Source organism: Meleagris gallopavo, chromosome 4 (assembly GCF_905368555.1).
Source record: "Meleagris gallopavo chromosome 4, MGAL_WU_HG_1.1, whole genome shotgun sequence".
NCBI lineage: Eukaryota > Metazoa > Chordata > Aves > Galliformes > Phasianidae > Meleagris > Meleagris gallopavo.
Genome location: NC_139407.1, coordinates 58,562,169 through 58,582,073, shown reverse-complemented (window position 1 = coordinate 58,582,073; position 19,905 = coordinate 58,562,169). Strand labels below are relative to the sequence as shown.

At 41.7% G+C, this 19,905-nt stretch overlaps 1 long non-coding RNA gene across 1 annotated transcript; it reads right to left on the bottom strand.

The window, feature by feature from the left end:
- Nucleotides 1–1,315: 1,315 nt before the first annotated feature.
- LOC116216594 (uncharacterized) lies at nucleotides 1,316–18,879 on the bottom strand. Its single transcript, XR_004159698.2, has 3 exons — nucleotides 18,716–18,879; nucleotides 4,499–4,666; nucleotides 1,316–3,602 (listed from the first exon to the last, which is right to left on the bottom strand). It is a non-coding gene; the product is annotated as an uncharacterized LOC116216594 (long non-coding RNA).
- Between the last annotated feature and the right edge of the window lie 1,026 nt (nucleotides 18,880–19,905).

Sequence of the window (19,905 nt, the reverse complement as noted above, 5' to 3'; positions counted from 1 at the left end):
GTGAACACAAGCTTCCTACAATAAAAAATTTAGGTCACAAGTAGTTTAATGCCTTCTTCTGTTTTCCCTTTGGTAAAAATTATTCAAGTGTGATAACACAGAAAATAAACTTAGCTAGGCTCAGAAAGATTTCAACTGTAGGTATCTCTTGAAGATGAAATTGCAGCTTTTACAAGCTTTTATTCAGTGAAAACTCCATATCCATATCCCCATATGGGGAGAGATCTCTGAGGGCCTCTGTGGAAACTCTCTACACCTGAATTAGTCTCACTGATTCTTCAGAGAAAGTCAGTGAAAATTTATTAGTTACATTGCAGAACAGAGAAATTCAACAAAATTCAGACATATTCAGCATTACATTAAGAGCTTGGAAGCAAAGCTAGTATTATCCAGACTTCTGGAAGCCAAATGTGTAAGAACTTCCTTTTTCATCAGTCCGAAGACCAGCATCTTGATAAAAAGGTAATATAGGTAGCCCTATAATGATAATTATGGATAAGACTACTTCACAAGAGGAATTTACAGGTGATCAACTCAAAGAACTCATCAGCATTACTAAATAGAAAAGAACACCAAAATGAGGTATCTGTTATGAATCAGTGAGTTAGCATTTCCTTCTAGATAAAATGTAATAACAGCATGCCAAGTTTGTCACGGTTAACAAAATGATCTTGCAGGTTTCTTTCATCTCTAATTTTAAAAAGACAATTATCTGCTTTCACAAGGTGCTTTCTTGGCACGAGTCAATAATTGCAATGATGAACATATACTTTTTACTTACAGTGGTTTTTTTGTAATTTACATATATAACATTTTTCATAGTATTAATAGTATTCAGATGTGCTGAAAAGGCAATTGAAGCGTGTCCAGATTTGTCTGTAAGCATGTGGAGTGCCAATTCACATAGGATGATTATCAGTAGCGTAAGTGGTTTTTATCATAATGGTATTTAAGCCTAGTTTCATATGCCATCGGGTTATTCTAAAAATTCCTTGCCTAAGATGACAAATCACTTCTTGAGAGTTTTTCAGCTTGTTTGGAGCTACTCATATTGCCCAAAAGCCCTGCAGCTGTTCTAAAAGAAAACTTAAAGGCCAGGGTATTATAAATATCAGGAATAATCTTATAATGATTAGATTTAAGAAGCATTTGTTTACTTGTTGGGATTTGCTACATTCCCTAAAATACGGTTCTTACAGACTATAATAGGAATTCATTTAAATAGCAGCTCAAAAGGAAAAAAACACAATTCTCTTCTTTCATATGTTTGTTTTTTATTTTGCAATACAAAATATGAAATGAGGCCTGAAGCACAAAGATTAAAACATCTAACAATAAAAACATTGTTTTTGTCAGTGTATCATTTCTTGTTTCTTCTGATTCCACTGTTATTTTCTCATGGCAGTATTCCTTTTTCTGTGCACAGACACCTATACCAGTAGGTTGACCTTTTCCAGCTATGGAAAAAAAGTGATATAAATTTTAAGCACATTCCTGTTACAATTTGCTTTATCTTCCAATGCACACATATACACACTGGTTTGGCAATAAGATGACCAAAACAGCATGCAGAGAAATCCCTTTTTCCAGAAAAGCTGTAAACCACTGTACCCACAGTAATTGTGGGTTTGCAAGCCAAACATGTCCCAAGAATTGACCTAATCAGAGCCTAAAGGAAAGAGCAAATGTTCTTTTTGCAAGCACAACTCCCTCTTCTGCAGCTATTCTAGACATACCCTTGCACATCTCAGAACAATAACACATCATCCTTGAGGAAAATGTTATTTATCTACTAAAAAAAAAAATGGAAGCCTATGGCTGTGCTTACCCACAACTGTTAACTGTTGAGTTCACAGCACAGTTGATGATATGGAGCCAGACTTAGATCCCAGAATGTGTTAAGAGTCTGAGAATAAAATTTCTTGAACAGAAAATTGTTGTAAGGTTTCATGTTCACAATTACATCAAAGATATTGAAATATGGAGGCAAAGATAGTACCTAAACTGGTAATGCCATGAGGCAATTCTGACAGCAAGTTCTACATTATGACCTCAATTATTTAAGACCAGAGATACATCCATTCAAAGATGTAAATCACGGGATGAAAACAGAAAATACAATTCATTTTTCCACATGGATCTGTTTATGATTTTTCAGAACAGACTTTCTACTAAGTCTGCCATTTGTCTCACTAGATGTGAATAACAAGATTAAAACTTCAAGTACTCTGTCCTCAGCCAGAATGTATTTGAGTACAAGAGTTGAGACTTGGGCCTAAACTATTCAAAAGCCCATTTGTGTTTTAAAAATTCAAACAATTTTAATATTTTAATGTTCCCCCTCGGGTTATTGAGAAAAATCAGATTTAATACTTACCAACCATCTGATTTATATAAATATCTTATAAATTTTAATACTGGTGCCTTTGCACACTTAAGAGCCCCATGGGATATGAGAATAGGGAAAAGTTGCATGGAAAGTCACTGGGAAAAGATCTGGTTTCTTAGTTATAACGCAATAAAGGGCATGCATTTACAATTACATATTTTAATATTTCACATAACCTATACTGGATGCTGCAGAAAATGAGTAGGTTGGTTCTGAGCTTTGCATATGCTTGATGATTGTAACAAATCCAGGTGGGGGGCCTGAGCTCTGTGCTCAGGCACTGTGTGGTCAAGTGTGCTGGAGATGGAGGAAAGCTTACCTTTCTGAACTCTGACTCTGTGACCACTCCTGCTTTGCATATTATTAATCTCTCCCACCTGTAGGATTTGCCATCGGGGAAGGTGAAGGGACGCACCTCAGATTAATGGTGATGATTTGCTCTATGGCACTGGAAAGATAGAGGTCCCTCAGTAAAGGTGGGCTGCTACTTCTCCAAGCTGCATTGCATTGCTGGGAGAGACATTTATAAAGCATAGAACAGGAAATGTTCTGTCACAAATGTCTAAACCTCATTTATTAACTATGTTGATGATTTGGGATTAACGTAAGAAAAAACATTTTATTTCTATTTTGAAATGACTGTTACATAGAAGGTTTCATCTTTAAATGAATTCTCTCCAAGTTACAGCTGTAGATGTTGTTTTGTTTGGAAGTGGTCCTCAGGTTTCAGGTTGGTATGGTTTTGTTCAGAACTCTGGAGAAGTTTAAAGGTGAATTAGTATTGGAACTTTAAACGTATTTGTTTGACTGAGTGAAAGCAGTGGTGAGCAGCGATGTGTATTTAGGTTTTGGCTAGAACCTATTGATCTTCCCTGCATAGAGAGTTAATATGAGTTTAATGTGCTGGGTTAGCTCCTGTTGAATCTTCAAAATAAGCTGCTGGCTGGGGAACACAGAAGACATGCCATCAGAATGGAGGCAAGTGGAAGCAAAGAGCGGAACAAGGAGAAAACATATAGGGCAGAGTTCCCCAGCAACCATCCTGCATGAATTCCTGAGGAACACGGGATGATGATCACTTCTGGTGCTGCTCTGGACTTGTAGAGGAGAGTGGGAACTCACTGAAGAGCTTTCGGCTGGGCCCCAGGACAGGTCCTCCAGCAGACTGGGCATGCAGAAGTCAGGCAGTGATGAGCTCCAGGTAGGGCATGAGCTGAGGAATGAACTCAAATACTGTTATCTGATGTGACCATTTGCTGTATTGTATCATTTTTTTGTGTAAGGATCTTATTTCCAGAGTTAGCCATGTTATCCATGTTATTTTATGCTTTGTGAGCTGAGGGCTTAGTTCAGGGCCCCGTGTTGAAAGCTGCCATTGACCAAGAATAAAAAGGCAAATCAGCCTCAGAATGCCGAAGGCCACAAGATGTGATGGGAGTCAAATCCCATGGCGGCAGTCAGACCCTGGCTATGTTCAGACCAACACGGGGCCCTTTGTCACTTTGGAAACTAAATGCACTTAAAGTAAGCCAAAAGAAACTATCTCTTATCATGGAAAATGAGTATCCCCAGATGGTGCCATAGTGATACAGCTACACTGGAGCCTCGACAGAGGGATAACTTGCAAAGCCTTCCCGTGCTGACAAGCCCCCAGCTTAGCTCTCCCTCTGGAGCAATTCTGGCTGGAGGAACATGGAGAACTGGAGAAAAGGCAGCTGTGTTTGCGATCACTGAGTTCTTCCAGTTATCTGAAACATGGTCCTTGTCAGGCTGCCTGGCTCCATTGGAGTTGGTAGGTGACCAGGGGAAAAGTCTTGCAGGAGCCACAGATAAAAGAAAAATAATCATAGAATCATGGAAAATGAAAAAAAGATCTTCAAACAACATTTAATTTGCTCTCCTTTTCTCCTTAAAAAGGCAGAATAGGATTATAACCTACTCATGATAGATGCTTCTTAGGGTTCCTAAAGAATTTCTCATTACAGACACTACATAACTTCCTTAGTCATTTGTTTCTGTCTTTCTACGGTATTTACCATTAGACATTTCTTCCCAGTATCCCACTTAAATATTTCTTGGACAATTACAGCTCATCATTTCTGATCTTACCCATGGCAAGCAGAAAAACACTTTTTTCCTTCCTTGCTGAAGAATCTTTGACATATTTGAGGCCTGTAGCATGACGTCCAGCAGCCATCTCTACTCAAGACGGGAGTGGTAGGTAGATGGTAAATGTCTAACACAGAGAGATTATGCATGAGTCCACTGCATCCAGATCTGTAAATATAACATAGATATAATATCAGGATAATCCATCAGGCAAAAAGCCATCTGTTAATACTTGTACTAGGAACAATGTCGTAAGTAGTAAAATTGAGCAAATGGTGAAAAAACGAGAAGAATTCAATTTTGTTTCAATTGTTTTGTCAAATAATGTGCCACAGAATTGACCTTAATCTCCTACAGAGAGTTTCTCTGTCATTGGTGGAATAGTGGCATATGACCTTTGACTTCCTAACTCAGTAGTGATGTTTGTTTTCCAGAGATGTGTTTATCAATTTCACCTTTGAAATTAGGGAGCAATGAATCAAGAGAAAATGATTCAGTACAAAAGGCATACATCAGTATTGCCTTAACTGACCTTAAGATCATTATCCATCTACCCAAGCGCCTCATTAAACAATATGGAAATTACTTAGCCACAGTTATTATAACCAAATTTATGAATAGGCATTTCTAAAGAAAAATGCAATAAAACTTCTGTATAACTTTCCATTCTCTCTTCCTCACTTCTAAAATGTTTCTTCATGCTCCAAATGTATGAAGAAAGAACATAGAAATCCTAAAATATGTACAATTTGTCCTGTGGGTACTTTCCTGGATCAGTAGCTAAAGCAACTGAGACTGGAAATACTTAATTCTGATAAACTATCTCTCTACATTCAGTTTTTGTATGCTATCTGGCTAAAGCCAGACTTGAAGACAGAAAAGAGGTGATTAGCACAGTGGCCAAGACCAATTATCTCCCATAATAATAAGTATATTATTAGTAGGAAATGTGTAGATTATTCTCAAAAGTGGACAAGGATATTGATTTGCTATAGCTTCTTAAGATCTCAGATGTGTCTATGTACATACCAAGACCTAGATTCATCTCCACTGAGTCATCAAACTGAGGTTTCCTATGCAGGCAGTGCAATATGTAGGATTCCTCAGGGAGCAGAACGAAAATCACTCACTAATTGCCCATTGGTTTATTCAGGAAATTAAAGACAATTTTATTCCCAACTTTACCACTTCAGCCAACCAAAAACTCTAATTATATAGCCCTTAAGAGTTGGAAAGAGTTGGCCCTGCCTGTGGCAGGGGGGGTTGGAGCCTGAAGATCCTTGAGGTCCCTTCCAACCCAAGCCATTCTATGATTCTACGACTCTATGATTAAGAGAGGAATTTAAAGGCTATGATCCCCTTTTGAGATCTTTAGTCTACATATAGTGATACCATCATTTTTCCTGCAAATCTTGTTTCAGCTCCTGGCCGTAACTTTTCTATACTAATTCAAACTGCATTCATGTCCTACTACCTTGTATTTATAATGCAACTTGACAATCCAGTGGTTTTCTTCTATAATATTTTTTCCATTTTGAGCATCATGAGTGGAAAACTAGTACTGAAACAAAAGAAAGCAGATGCCATTTTAAACAAAATTTCCCTCTTTCTAGAAAACAAAATGGAGAGAAAATATGCAGATAATATCGACATTTTAAAAATACTGTCGACAGATATAACTGTACCTGATAATCTACATTCAAAACCTGAAATTAATTTAGTACACACTAGAGATCTGTAAGAGAGAATGGAGCTTCTACAGTGAGGACACTTCAGAAGTGGTTCAGGTGACAGTAACCAAAGTCATGACACCTCTGCAACCAATTCAGTGGCCTGTGTAAAATAAGCGGATGGTCTCAGGTCAGTTTCTAATTATAAAGCAACCTTACTGTGGAAATCTCCTTTACAAATAATACTAATTGGCAGCTACACCAGTAAAGCCTTGAGTGTTTTCCTAAGAGCAGGACTGGGATGGGAAGAGTGTCATCCATGGGCAGTCACAGATACCTTGCACCCAGCTGATGTGCCATGCTGCTCTTAGAGTAGAGCTAACATGTAGAGTTTAGCCAATTACTTGCAAAAGCAAAGTTTGAAGCATTACTATTCATTTCCACTGACAGCATGTATTTCGTTGACTACCTGACATTTCAGCAAAAAAGGAAAACATTATCTTCTTGAGGAAATCCTCACTTTGTGCTTTCCTACTGTGTAAGAATAAAAATGATTGGATTCAATTAAATGTCCTAAAGAAAAACAGTGCAGACTCACAAATCTGACAGAGAATTTTGTTTGTAAAAACATTAACACAATAAAACTACTCACAATATTCTTGTAGCTAGGATATTACACTCTGCTGTTGAGGCAGCTGCAGTCGGACTCTGCTTGGACAGCAGATGGTGTCCTACTGTAACACTACACAGCAGTGCTCAAAGACGAATCTTAAACCAGCCTTTACAATACACTTAGATTCTTATTTAATGCACTTAGTTGACTCTGTTGATTGTAGAATAGAAATGACAGACCTGTTTAAACAACTAGGCTAAATTAGAAAGGTAAGTCTGCCAAAAACAGTGACTATAAAGCATAGTTCTCATTTCTGAGAATATTTTCCAGCATTTAAAGGCACTTTTGAAAAATGTGATCATATCACTTAGGTGCCTAAGTGGTCCTTTTCAAAGTCACCATTGATAAATAAACATTAAACGTCCCACTGAAGGTCAGGGAGAGTCAGATGTCTAACAACAAGCTGTGCCATTGAAAACTTTCCCCTTAAATTATACGTCATCTGCATATAGTATAGAGAAATCGGAACTTCACAGAATCACAGAATCACATAAACACAGAATTCTAGGGGTTGAAAGGGACCTCTGGAGATCATAGAGTCCAACCTCCTACTAATGCAGTTCCCTACAGTAGGTTGCAGAGGAAGGCATCCAGGTTGGCCTTCAGTATCTCCGAGACTCCACAACTCTCTGGGCAGCTTGCTCCAGTGCTCTGTCACTCTCACAGTGAAAAAGTAGAAAACTTCCATATATCCTGGTAAAGGCAACGCAGAGACTTGACCATTTTTTTCTTCTCTGATACATATTATCTTGCACAGTGGGCATCTGGCCCATGCTGGAGCACTCAGACACCAACATAGTTCAGTTAAATACACATAGGTATTAAATTTATCCCTGTTAAATGGTGTACTGTCACTGTGTTACTAATGTAAAGGGAAGAATTAAATGCATTCAGCCTGTGTCCAAAGCCTTTTTTTCCTTGTATGATTGCTTTTTCCCTGCAAAAGTTGCAAAAGCTGAGAGTACTTTGTGAATAATGAGGTGAATCCGATGGTGAGCAGAAAACCGTTGTACTAAGAAGCTACAAGTCGGCTGGAGACATTGGACTTGTTGCCTTGGTAAGCACACAGATAAAGACAAGCGTTCTCTCCAGGACTGGAAAAAGATTTGTGAAAAAGTTTAACAGAACATGACTCACGATGAAGCCTGCTCTAAAAGTGTTCCTCCAATAGCTCCCAGTTCACAATTGCTGAATCACAGCTATGGCCACTGCTAGGTCTCATACATCATTGAGCAGGCTGGTGTGACTCATCACAGGGTTATCTGGAGTTTGCAAGCCTAGATTGAATTTACTGTCACTAGGAGGGCAAAGTTTCTTGGGAACATTTTTGTCATTCATACTCCAATGTGGTGAAATCTTTGCCTGCTGCAGCAAATAATCGTAATTTTTGTTATGGCTAAATAAGGGCTGGGGCAGAGGAGTTGTAAATGGTGTTATTTATACGATCATCATTGAGTCTCGTTTTTCCTTTTCACAGAAACCCTTGTAAAATCCTGCACTGTTTCTGCTGCTTTCATAAGAAAATAATTCTTCCTGTAGCTCCAAGTTATGGGAATAGTCTCACTGATTTGGTATGAATCTTCATTTGGAATAGCACTCTTGCCCCGAATCCTTAGAGACAATGTTCAATTAGTCACACAAAGGAGATACCTGGTCTTCAGAAAATGTTTTTGTTTTCTTTATCATCCCACAACATGACAAAAGATGCAGAAGTAAATATTCTCCAAAAACATTGACATGTTTCTGAAAGCAATAAAGTGATGAAACTCAGAATCTGCAAATTGTGGTGATTTGTAGCTCTTTGATTTATTGCCCTGTTGGGTTCAGAGTGAATGATTTCTACAGAGACCAGTCCCTCTAATCGGATTTTTACAAGAAACGGATGTGCTAAAAGAAACAGAACGCTAACAGGGCTTCTGGTTACTTTTTCAGCCTGATTTATAGAGCTGTAAAACTCTCTGTATCAGGGAGCTGACACCAATTTCTAGAGAGCTGTGAACAGTTGTTTTCGTCTGATTTTCCTGTGGGGCTTCTAGGCCCACTTCATTCACAAAAGACCTTGTTGAAATCCATGTCAGGTGTTAAAGAGTGTGAGACACTGGTGTCACAAGCAAGCAAGCTGCTGGCAAAGGAGGCTGAGCTTTGTAGTTCAGCAAAAAAGACTCCCGTCCTGTGAATGTCTGTTTTAGGGACAGATGTGTACATTTTAAGGAGTGGGCAGTGGAAATGGAGCAGGTGTTATTGGGGCTGAAATGGCTCAAGGTGATCTGGTCCACTGTGGGGATGGAGGCTGTAGGACTGTGCAGTCCTAGAACAGAAATTGAGCAGGTGAAGGCAGAAAGCAAAGTCCGTTGCATCTGCTGACAGACATAAATGTCACCTGCATGGAGACAGGCGACAGAACATTCATCCAACCAAACAACACAGCCACCAAGCCAAGCACAATGCCAACAACTGAGCAAATATAAAGGATACAAGCTTTATGTTAGGGCACAAGGATGAACAGAAGAATGTCAGAAGAAAAATCACAGGCCAGGAGTGGTACGTCACTAGAATCTGTCCTCCTGGAGCTGGGCTGTGATTCACAGTGAAATCTCGTTTTGCCACTGTGAGGATGCTCCCAGACCTACAGCCAGTTGTATGGCTCACATCTTTCCAGTACTGCTACCTCGTGTAGAAAAGTTTGGCTTGCATTTTCATGCTCAAAATGATGTTTACATAAATGTTAAAATAACCTCAGGCCTCTGTCAGAGGATAAGTTGTATCCTTCCAGAAAACAAATCATGCATCAATTGCAGCTTATTGAGGGTGCTTGAGCATCTCATCCAAAGGGAGCTGCAGCAGATTCTAATGGAAAGGAAAATAGATAATCATTCTAAATGAGCACTTATAAGCCTAGGGAATCTTCAGATCTAAGGCTCTGATCCAACCACTTGTTGCATTCCAGGACACTTAGTGTGTTGTGAGCAGGCACAACCATGTCCAACTGGCAAAGGTTTTAGGATCAAAGCCTGACGCATTTATGAGCTGGCCGAGCGGCAAGCATACAATGGCACCTTCTGTGAACACAACATTCAAGAAAATGTTCTTAACTCGTTATGCTGTTTAAGCTCTGATGGTTATTTTAATATATTAAATTATTAAATATTAAATATTTTCCAAAATGGTTTGCTAACATGTTGGTGCTATTTCATTTTTAGTGGGTCAAATTAAAAAACAGTTATTAATTAGTAAACCAAGGTACATTTTATAGCACTAAAAATTGCAACCCTAAACATTTACTGCCACTTTCCAAGGATTTGGTTCCTTTATTTAAAAAAAAAAAAAAGTATTTATATCTTAAATTAATTATAAAGATCTAACTTACAAGGAGAGGCCCTGATCTAGAAAACACATATGCTTGCAGGTAATTTAACTGCATGAGTAACTTCACAGAATTCAGTGGGTGAGAGAGAAGCTGTGAACCATGGAGCTCCTAATGTGGATAAAGTCATTCATGGGCACAACTGTTTGCAGGACTGGAGCCAAATATAACACATATACAAATTCCCATATAGAAGAAAAGGCAAATTAATACTTAGTAAAGAGCAATTACATGTTTCTGGATGTTCTAACGGCTACATATTCAGGTCAAGGGGCATTATCCTTCACTTTACTCTGCCCTGCTGAGGCCACATCAGGAGAATTATGTCCAGTTCTGGGTCCCCAGTTCAATATCTTCGATATCAAATACCTAAAGGTTGGGAGTCAGGAGGATGAGGCTGGGCTCTTTTCAGTGGTGCCTGGCAACAGAACAAGGGGCAATGGGCTCAAACAGGAACACTGGAAGTTCCATACAAACATGAAGAAAAACATCTTTATTATGGGGGTCACAGAGCACTACAAAAGGCTGCCCAGAGAAGCTATGTAGTCTCATTCTAGGTGATACTCAAGATCTGCCTGGATACATCCTGTGCAACCTACTGCAGGGAACCTTGCTTTAGCAGGTGGTTAGACTTGACGATCTCCAGAGGTGCCTTCCAACCCCTACAGTTCTGTGATTCTGTGAATAAGTGTTTGAGTGCAAACATGAATTTAAAGACACACAGTGGGACAGGAGTGTAATTGAAGGAGAGTAAATAGAGAAGCAGAATAAAAAGGAGATGTGAACACACTGTAATCCTCGTCATGTCTGAGCTCCTCACTGTGTTGTTTCTTAGGTTCAATAAATATTACACTGGAAATATTGAAACAAACAAAAAAAAACCAACATGGTCACAGCCAATGACGACCTTTGGACATCAGATACAGGTGTTGCTCTATCCAAAGAAAACTTGGTTTTGTCTCTTAATATGTGCCATTATGCCTCTAGAAAAACACGCAGCCTGACAGAGAAGCACCAGCTCCTTCGAGACAGATCTTGGAAGCAGATTTTCTCCCAGAGATGTGGACACCTGCTGTTTACCTGTGCTCCAGAACAAGCAGAATCCAAGTGGCTGGCAGCTATCCCACAGTACTCAACTCCTGCAGCTGGAAAGTCTGGGTAATCCTTTTTCTGGCCTGTCCTCCTCATTAAAATGAACATGAACACCTCAGTCCCCCTGGCTACGGTTGCATTAAGCACTCTGAAACTTCTCCTTATGAATTACCAGTAAAGTAGCTTGTATGCTAACGTTTATGTTCATGCACTTATTTTGCCCATACTGCTGTTGCCAGGCACAGTACAATGCATTCAATGTCCCCTGCACAGGTCTTACTGCTGTTTGCTATATGCTGCATCCTTAGGGATGTATCTTTTATGAGATCTCTTCACCTCCCTCCCGAACTTTGGCAATCTCTGCATGGAAGACACTGACCATATTGTTCCTTTCAGCTTCATGGAGTGTCAGCCGGCTATTTTTCCTTTTTTTCCAGCAAATATCTAGCCACTGTTCTTGGAGTCACCTCTCAGAGAACATTCTCCCTGTGGAGATGAGAAGAGAGGAGAGTAGAGGAGACGAGAGTAGAGGAGACGAGAGGAGAGAGGAGAGGAGAGGAGAGAAGAGGAGAGGAGAGGAGAGGAGAGGAGAGGAGAGGAGAGGAGAGGAGAGGAGAGGAGAGGAGAGGAGAGGAGAGGAGAGGAGAGGAGAGGAGAGGAGAGGAGAGGAGAGGAGAGGAGAGGAGAGGAGAGGAGAGGAGAGGAGAGGAGAGGAGAGGAGAGGAGAGGAGATCCTGCTTGACTAAACAAAGTTGTGTGAAAATGCTGCTATCCTTTTGATGGTATGGTCACCTTACAGGTTTCAGTCACCTGTGGCTTTCTAACCATCCCTCCTTTTACCATCACAGCCATTAGCAAGGTCATAGCTCTAAATGTCATCAGGCAGCAGATCCAGCTTTAAAAATGTGGTAAGATCTTTTGTCCTTTTGTCACATATAGTCAAGAGGACCCTATATCACCTAAGAGAAGAAATGGGGATCAGGGATTTGAGGCCAAGCAGATAAGTCAATACCAACCCTAAATGCCTCAAAGTGTGAAGCCACCTCATCAGGCACAATACAACCATCTCACAGTTAATCAGGTTCTTCCCGCAGGCGCAGACATGCAGTGCCTGTGTAAGAAATGGTGCTTCTGTCACTCAGTTTATATTCAAGCCAAACTCTTCTGGGGCATACAGGGAGCTCTGTAAGGGTGCAGCCAGGAGAGAGACAGGTTAATCACAAAAACTGTATGGCTTCCTACAAGATCATCCAAAATAGTGCCCTTTTGGTTTTCTCCCCTTTGTGCAAGGACTGTTTTACTGTTTGGTGTTTTCCTTTGGGTGGAGTGGTGTTTTTTTGAATGTGAGTTAACCTCAGTTATCAGTACCCAAAAGCAAGCCCGTGCAGGGTCCCCCTGACAAATGCTGCCTGGCAGTCATGCCCTTCCCTCTGTACTGAATGCCGTAATTAGAGAGATGCAATTTTCCAGTAGTGCTTGACAGCCTACATCAAAGGCACAGAAACTGTTTCTGGACATTGAAAAGATAAAACTCTAATATTAACTGATGCCTCTTTCAGTTTTTATTGCAGTTCAGTGTAAACAGATGCTGCTGGTTTTGAAACTGTACATTCAGATCTGTCAGAGTATATGTATTGCAGCGGTGATATCTGCTGCAGTAAAAGCTGGTATTTAATACTGTGTGTATATACTCGATTCAGTCATTCCCATTGGAAGCAGTACGTGTGCTTGCACATTCACTGATGTCTGTCTTTACATGTACATGCCTACAAATACAAACATATGCATATGAATTAAATGGAAAGTGTAACCCTATCTTAACTAGGGTTTTAAATTAGTGGTAATACATACACGCTCTTACAAACACTGGGCTATATTTAACTTTCACATAGCAGTGTATAACTATTATCTTCTGTGGAACTCTGCAGTTTATGAGTCAGACCCAAAGTCTCTTAGTTTGCCTGTGGAAAGACGCCGCTGACTTTATTGGGCTTTGGACCAGACCTGAAGCCAATGCTTAATTGTGTCATATAATATAACTTTCCCTTCCAGCAAACTTAAGATAAACTTAGATTCTAATTCCAATAACTCTCTATAATTTTTTTTCCAAACAGATTCCTTATGGAATGGAAATGCCCATTCCTGTTCTGGGCATTTTTCAATACTTTTGCATTTCTTAGTTCTGAAAATTGGTTCGGTCACGTTAAACATTATATAAGTAAAGATCACAGCCTCCAACTCTCCAAAATGAAATTCTCAAGCATGAATACACAGCTCAGAAATAAATGTCATTATAAACTTCAAACTTGGCTGGTATTAAAGCCATCTTTGAGGAAGGGAAAAACAATTCATGTTTGAAGAAATTCAGCCTGGTATTTTAAAAAGTAAGAATAGTTTAGGATTACAAGTCCAGCTCAGCTTTCTCATTTTGCTTTATGCCCTACGCAGCTTTCCATTTTCTCCCCATTTTTATTTACTTGGAATGATGTTAAGTATGTACTTGAAGATGTGATTATTTAGAGGGTAAATTAACATCTGCACCAAACTTCTTGAGTTAGAGCTGACTGAAGATCCTCATTTGAACTCTGAAAATGATGTTAGGATCATCCTAATTTGGGTATCGTTGCTGACAAAATGCAGTTAAAGACATTTCGTTTAAGAAATGACTCCAAGGGAGTCTTTCAAGTAAAGATATTGTCAATCCTCCTTTGAACAATGTCTACAGTAAAATTCTGAAATAAAAACTCACATCTTTTTGAATGTAGATATTGGACAGGCAGTTAATACTTACAGAAAGGCTGTGGGTAAAGTTTTTTTAGCTGCACTCATCACTGAAGAAAGTTTCCATGTAAATTACAGTTTGTGTGTGTACGGTTGAGTCCCATCACCACCATGCTGCCCTCTGGCTCCACAGCCTCTCAGCTGGTTGGGGTCTCATAGGGAAATCATGTTGTGGTTCACATGGGAACACCTCTGCTCTGCAACGGGCAGTGTTTGAACAGTCAGATCACCTACGAGGGAGGTGAGGTAATCCAGGACAACTCATGCTTAAAGTATTGATGCATGTCTAACCCACATCTGTGGGCTGCATGTGGCCTGGCACAGCCCTCGGTGCGGCCTCTCTCTGCCCCACAGCATCATGGTGGTGGCTCTGCCCCAGCCTGGCACAGCCCCTCAGCACCAAAGGAGTACCAGTGTGTTATGAATCCCATCTGGGCTGGAACCAGGGCACAGAGCACGGTGCAGTGCCAGCTCAAGTTATAGCAGACAAGCTTATGGATTTTGATACTGTTGGCTGAACAGCAAAAATGTGTAGCCACGCTTTCCATTTTGATAAAGGAATTTGAGAATGAGTTTCAAGACTGCCAAAAAAAATAATATTTTTGCTTGTTTGTGACTATTTTTAGTCGACAATAATATATTATCTGCAAATTCTCTAGTAGAATGTATAGAGTTGCAATCAAAAATTTGATCATGTCTCCTTACCAGACTTTTATAATCCCTCTCTTACCAGAGAGACACATCCATCACTTCACAGTCATGTTTTATTCGTGCCACCACTTTTTGGCAGTACGTACATTTGGGAACAACTCTTGTCAAGGATGAAGTACAGGAAGAGTCAAATTTCATCAAAAATCTCCTCTGAACACCCTGAGAGCTCACTAAGAATTGGAATCACTACCATCAAACCAGACTGATGCGTTAATTTCACAAAAAGAAGGCCAAATATCCCACTACTTTTATGTTGCTCTCTTTTTTATATGTTCTAATAAAAAGCATTAATAAATAAAATAAGCTTTGTTACTTATATACATTAATGATAATGCTACAAGGACTGCTCTAAAAGTAATGCCTCATGTTTTATTCTGTTGACCCACGATGTCAGAGGCACACATTGGTGGTATGGCAGTAGAAGACAAACCTTCCACCAATATTCTGCTACATTTTGTTGCTGTGTGACAGATGGCAGCAGAGGGGCAATATGACAAAGTGATGTCTAACATGCCAGTGCAGATGAGGCAAAGATGTGTCACTGAATTCCTCCATGTAGAAAAAATGACAGCCCTTTGACATTCACTGATGCTTGCTGAATGTTTATAGAGACCAAACAGTGGATGTGAGCACAGTGATGTGGTGGATGATGCATTTCAGAAGTGGTGACAGTGGTAACAGGTCAGATTCATTGATGTAGATTGTTATGAACACAGTATGCAGGTTCTTATTCATTGCAAGAAAAATTCTTAGCTAATGGTGGTGACTGTTGAAAAAAAGAGTGTTTTATAGCTGAGAATTTGTTCTAGCAAATAACATTATTGTGCTCTTTGTATTGGTTGTAGTTTCCATGGAAATAAATAGGAGGCATTAGTTTTGGAGCAACCTTTGTAGACATGGCCCCTGTACAATTCCTTCTCAAGCAGTGTGGCCCAGGTAAGCCAAAAGGTTGGACACATGTTAGCGTGCTGACTGCTACTGGCTGCTGTTTCTCTCTGTGTCTCTTCCAGCCCCACAGCTCACAGATCGCATTTTGCAACCCTGCTTTCTGTTTTATAAACAGAATGTAATTCATATTGTTTATGTAACCTCTTACCCAAAGAGACGATTGACAAAAAGTAAATTCTCCAGCCAGACTGACAACATCCATGACATCCCACTGTCTCTTCTTGTGGTTTACCATGGATGCGGCTTTCACTGTAAGTCCAAAGCTCATTCCAGGGTTTTGAAAAGGAGTTATGGCTTTTAGTGAGCTAACTGCGAGGAGCAGATGCTCCCCAGGACTAAAGCACACGCGGTATTATGAGGGCAGGTGTCAGAACCCCAGAAAGTCCCTTCCAGTCCTTTGCTGATGTAAATGGCAGCAGGTCCATTGGCTTACATGTAAATACATTTATGGTGTAAGACAATTGCCCCTTAATTTTTAAAGCATCCCAGCATTTCTTCTGTATTTGTTAGCTGATATTTGCATAATAATGCCCAATGCACACAAAACAGTGGATCAAAAGAAAGTTGTTTCTTCCCTCCAGCTTGCCTTTGGGAAATCATTCTTTTCCCCCCTTCCTGGGACCTTTCCTCCCACCGCTTGCAGACTCCCAGATCACATTATTTTGTCATTCTCTGCTAACAATCCTCCTACTGCCGTTTCCTTTCCCTCTCGCATGCAAAGTGAGCCTGAGTAATTGTGAAACCTGCAAATTGCCTGCCTGGGTGCTCTTTCTCTTTCTGCACTGATAGTGGCAGTCAGAGGGATCTGCCATCATGGGGTACCTCTCCAAAACACATCGGGTGCACATCCCACTCCGCCTGCTGCTGTGTGTCCAACACAGAAACACCTACAACAAAAATCATTATGCAACTTAGCTGAAAGAACATTCATTTTTTCTGCCTCTTTCCCCAGAGCTTGGTCCTGCCCTGTGCTCTTCACCCTGATCCCATCATCCTGTTGTATGCCCCAGAACAGCACTGAACTATGAGTAAATCTTAACGTACTACACAGAGAGATGTGGCAGTGATTTGCTTCCAACAGTAGGACACTGAATCATTCTCAAATTTTGAATGTTGCTTCTACAAAACTCCTTCCCAAGGCTTCCCTTGTTAGCAAGGCCTGAGCCTATGTTGTTTAACAGAGCAGATTTGGATGTTCTATAGAGATTTGTTTCTTTTCCAAGCAAGAAGAAACGATGAGAGCATTTATATCCCCATGAGAGCCAGCTGCTTACTGCGAGCACTGCCGTACTGGGAGCTCCCAGCTGAGAGCACAGGACCCGTGCTGGGAGAGCTTTGCTCTGTGCTGTGGTGCAGTCCTCAGCTGTGTCCTGGGATAAAACGAGTGGGTTTGCATGGTGGATTTAATGCACATTCCTGACCAGCTGAGAGGGACCATCCCCAGGTAGTTCCCACTCTTGTTCTCCCTCTGATGGGAATTGTGTCCAGCTGGAGCAATAAAAGATCTCTGCAATGAAGAAGTACTATAAAGTGGAGTTAACATCAGCTGATTTACTGTTGGAAGCAAATCACTGCCACATCTCTCTGTGCAGGACTTTATGATTTACTCATAGCTCAGCAGCTCAGAGCTCTCGCTTCTGGTGGTGCCTGCAGCCTTCTGGGACAATGGGTCCGTGTTGCAGAGGCCTGGGGCCGGCCCTGAGGGCTGTGTGCTGCAATGCCCTTTATCGCAGAGCCTCGTTTTTTGGCTCCCTGCTGTGGAACAGATTGCTCCAGCCGGGGACAGGCACCACAAGAGATGTGGAGGGAGCTAAAAGCTGATGGAAGGATTCCACAGGTTAGAATATATACATACATACATATATATATATACACACACGTATGCATGTTTGGGCCCCCCCAAAGTGATGGGAAAGGTATCATTGACACAGATTCCCTTGCAGCTAAGAACTGCTGCTTTTGTGGAGAACCAAGGAGGGAGAGAAGTGCCATGCTACATCCAACAGCTCACTGGGTGCAGTGTGTCAGATCCTGAGCAATGGGAACCGTACTTTTCGTTCCTTCACTTCTGGATCTTATTTGGATTTCCCCCCTGGCTCTGAGGAGTTTCCTTACCATGAATCTCTCTAGGTGGCCACTATTTCTTCATCTTTCCAGCCACCCCCATGTCTATTATAAAATCAAACATGTCATTAGGGGAGATGAAGAACAACGATCTCTGAGCCAGTAATGAAGACGTGACTGGGATTTTTGTTTCGCTTACAAAATACCTCCATGCAGAAGTTTACCTGCAATCGGGCAGCCCCCGGTGCTAAATCTCCTATTTCTGAATGCAGACGTCCAGCCGGCGTTGCCCAGCAGACCTCTCACTTTAGGAGGAAAGCCGATGTGAGGGATGATCCCGCTCACAGGGAATGATGAGCGTCCCAGTGGCAGTGAGGAGCAGGTTCACCCCCCCGCCTCTCCCCCTCCAGCCCTGACAATGGGCACAGGCGGCAGCTCTGCTCTGCGGCAGTTTCGGAGCTCTGTGTTCCCAGGCACAATCCCGAGCAGCGGGAGGGAAGGCTCTGCCCAACTCACTCGCTGAATGCATCCTGTCCTCACTTCGGAGAACGGGCTTTTAGCTCCTGATTCACTTGAGCACTATGGAAAACGTGAGATAAAGCACTCAGGGAGAACAAGGACACGCGCTCGTGCTTTGCGTTCAATCGCAGATTACGCGAGAAACCCCGAAACGAACAGAAATTCGGAGCGGACAACAAATTCATGGTTTCTCCGGAGATTTGTGCAGCGGTTCTCCGTTCTCTCTGAAAGCAATCAGAGTTTCCCCTCTGCCCGAGCCCCGCAGCCGGGCTGCACCGTTTGGAAAACAAGGATGCAAAGAGCCTATTCGGGGCAGACGCGCGCGGCCAAACACTTTCTGCAGGGAATAACCGTATAAAAATGGCTTCCCTGTTTGTGTCCGTGTGTTTGCTCACCCGCCGAGCTCTGGCCACTGCGCGCTTCATTTCCTTCCCACCGTGGAAAGTGTGGCATCAGTGTATGTGCGCTCTACGTAGGCACTCGGGGCCCCTTCTGTTTTCTCGCGTCTGTCCGCCGGGGCTCTCTGGGAGCGTGTGTGCAGATATGCACGGGGAGGGGGGACCGGAGCGGCTGGGGGCGGCGGGCGGAGGGGAGTTATTAGGAAACTTTGCTTTGGCTGCTCTCTATCCTTGGGGCTGCGTGGCGCCAGCACCCTCAAGTTGAAAGGAAAACAGCCATTCTCACTTCCAACTGCCCACTGAGATCCTTAAGGCGACAAAGACACAAAAGTGAGTTTTATTTGCTGGTAAGCCAGAGGCAAGAAAAAAGAAAAGCCAATTCCCCCTTAAAAAGAGCCGACAAATCCTTTTTGCTCTTTTGTGTGAGCTTTTCCTATTCACATAGAGCGTTCATCCGTGTGATTCCCAACTTATTGTCATTACTTAGTTATTAATTGTTCTCATCTGGGTTTAATTGAGCAACCAAGGACTTTAGCCCAAGGGTCAGGGGGAAATCTTAAAGCAAAGACATGTTCAATAGGAATCCTGTGCTTCGAATATCCATCCCGAGTTGACATAATGTAAAAAAAAAAAAAAAAAAAAAAAATACAGACAAAGCGGAGAGATGAAAGGGTCCCGACTCGCCCGGAGCCCCGCGTTGCTGTGCCGCAGCCCGAAGGTGCGGGCGGAGAGGGCTTGCGGGGCCGGCTCCAGCGGTGCTCGCAGCTTCAAATCTCTATTTTTTTTTTCTTTCTTTTTTAAAGAGCGTCTTTACTGGATAAACGCGGCCCCCTGCGCGATTAGATCTTCCCCCCAAAAGCCGCGGTCTAATCGCGCAGAGGCGAAGTTTATCTCCAGCCCTTTTCTGCCGGAGACGCAACGTGGGAAAAAGCCTGCAGTGCGCTGCGGCCGTGCGGCGCGGCGATGGGCGCTGGGGTCAGGATCACAGGCACCGGCACACAGAAAGGGAGCGATCGGAAAAAGAAAGGCAGGAAAGAAAGGGAAAAAAAAAAAAAAAAAAAAAAAAAAGACCCACAAAAAAAAAAAAAAAAAAAAGAAAGAAAAAGGAAAAAACAAAACACCTCACCCACTCACCCCAGTCCAGGAAAGGAGCGAGAGATGAGAAGAGGGGGATTAGAACTGCGAGC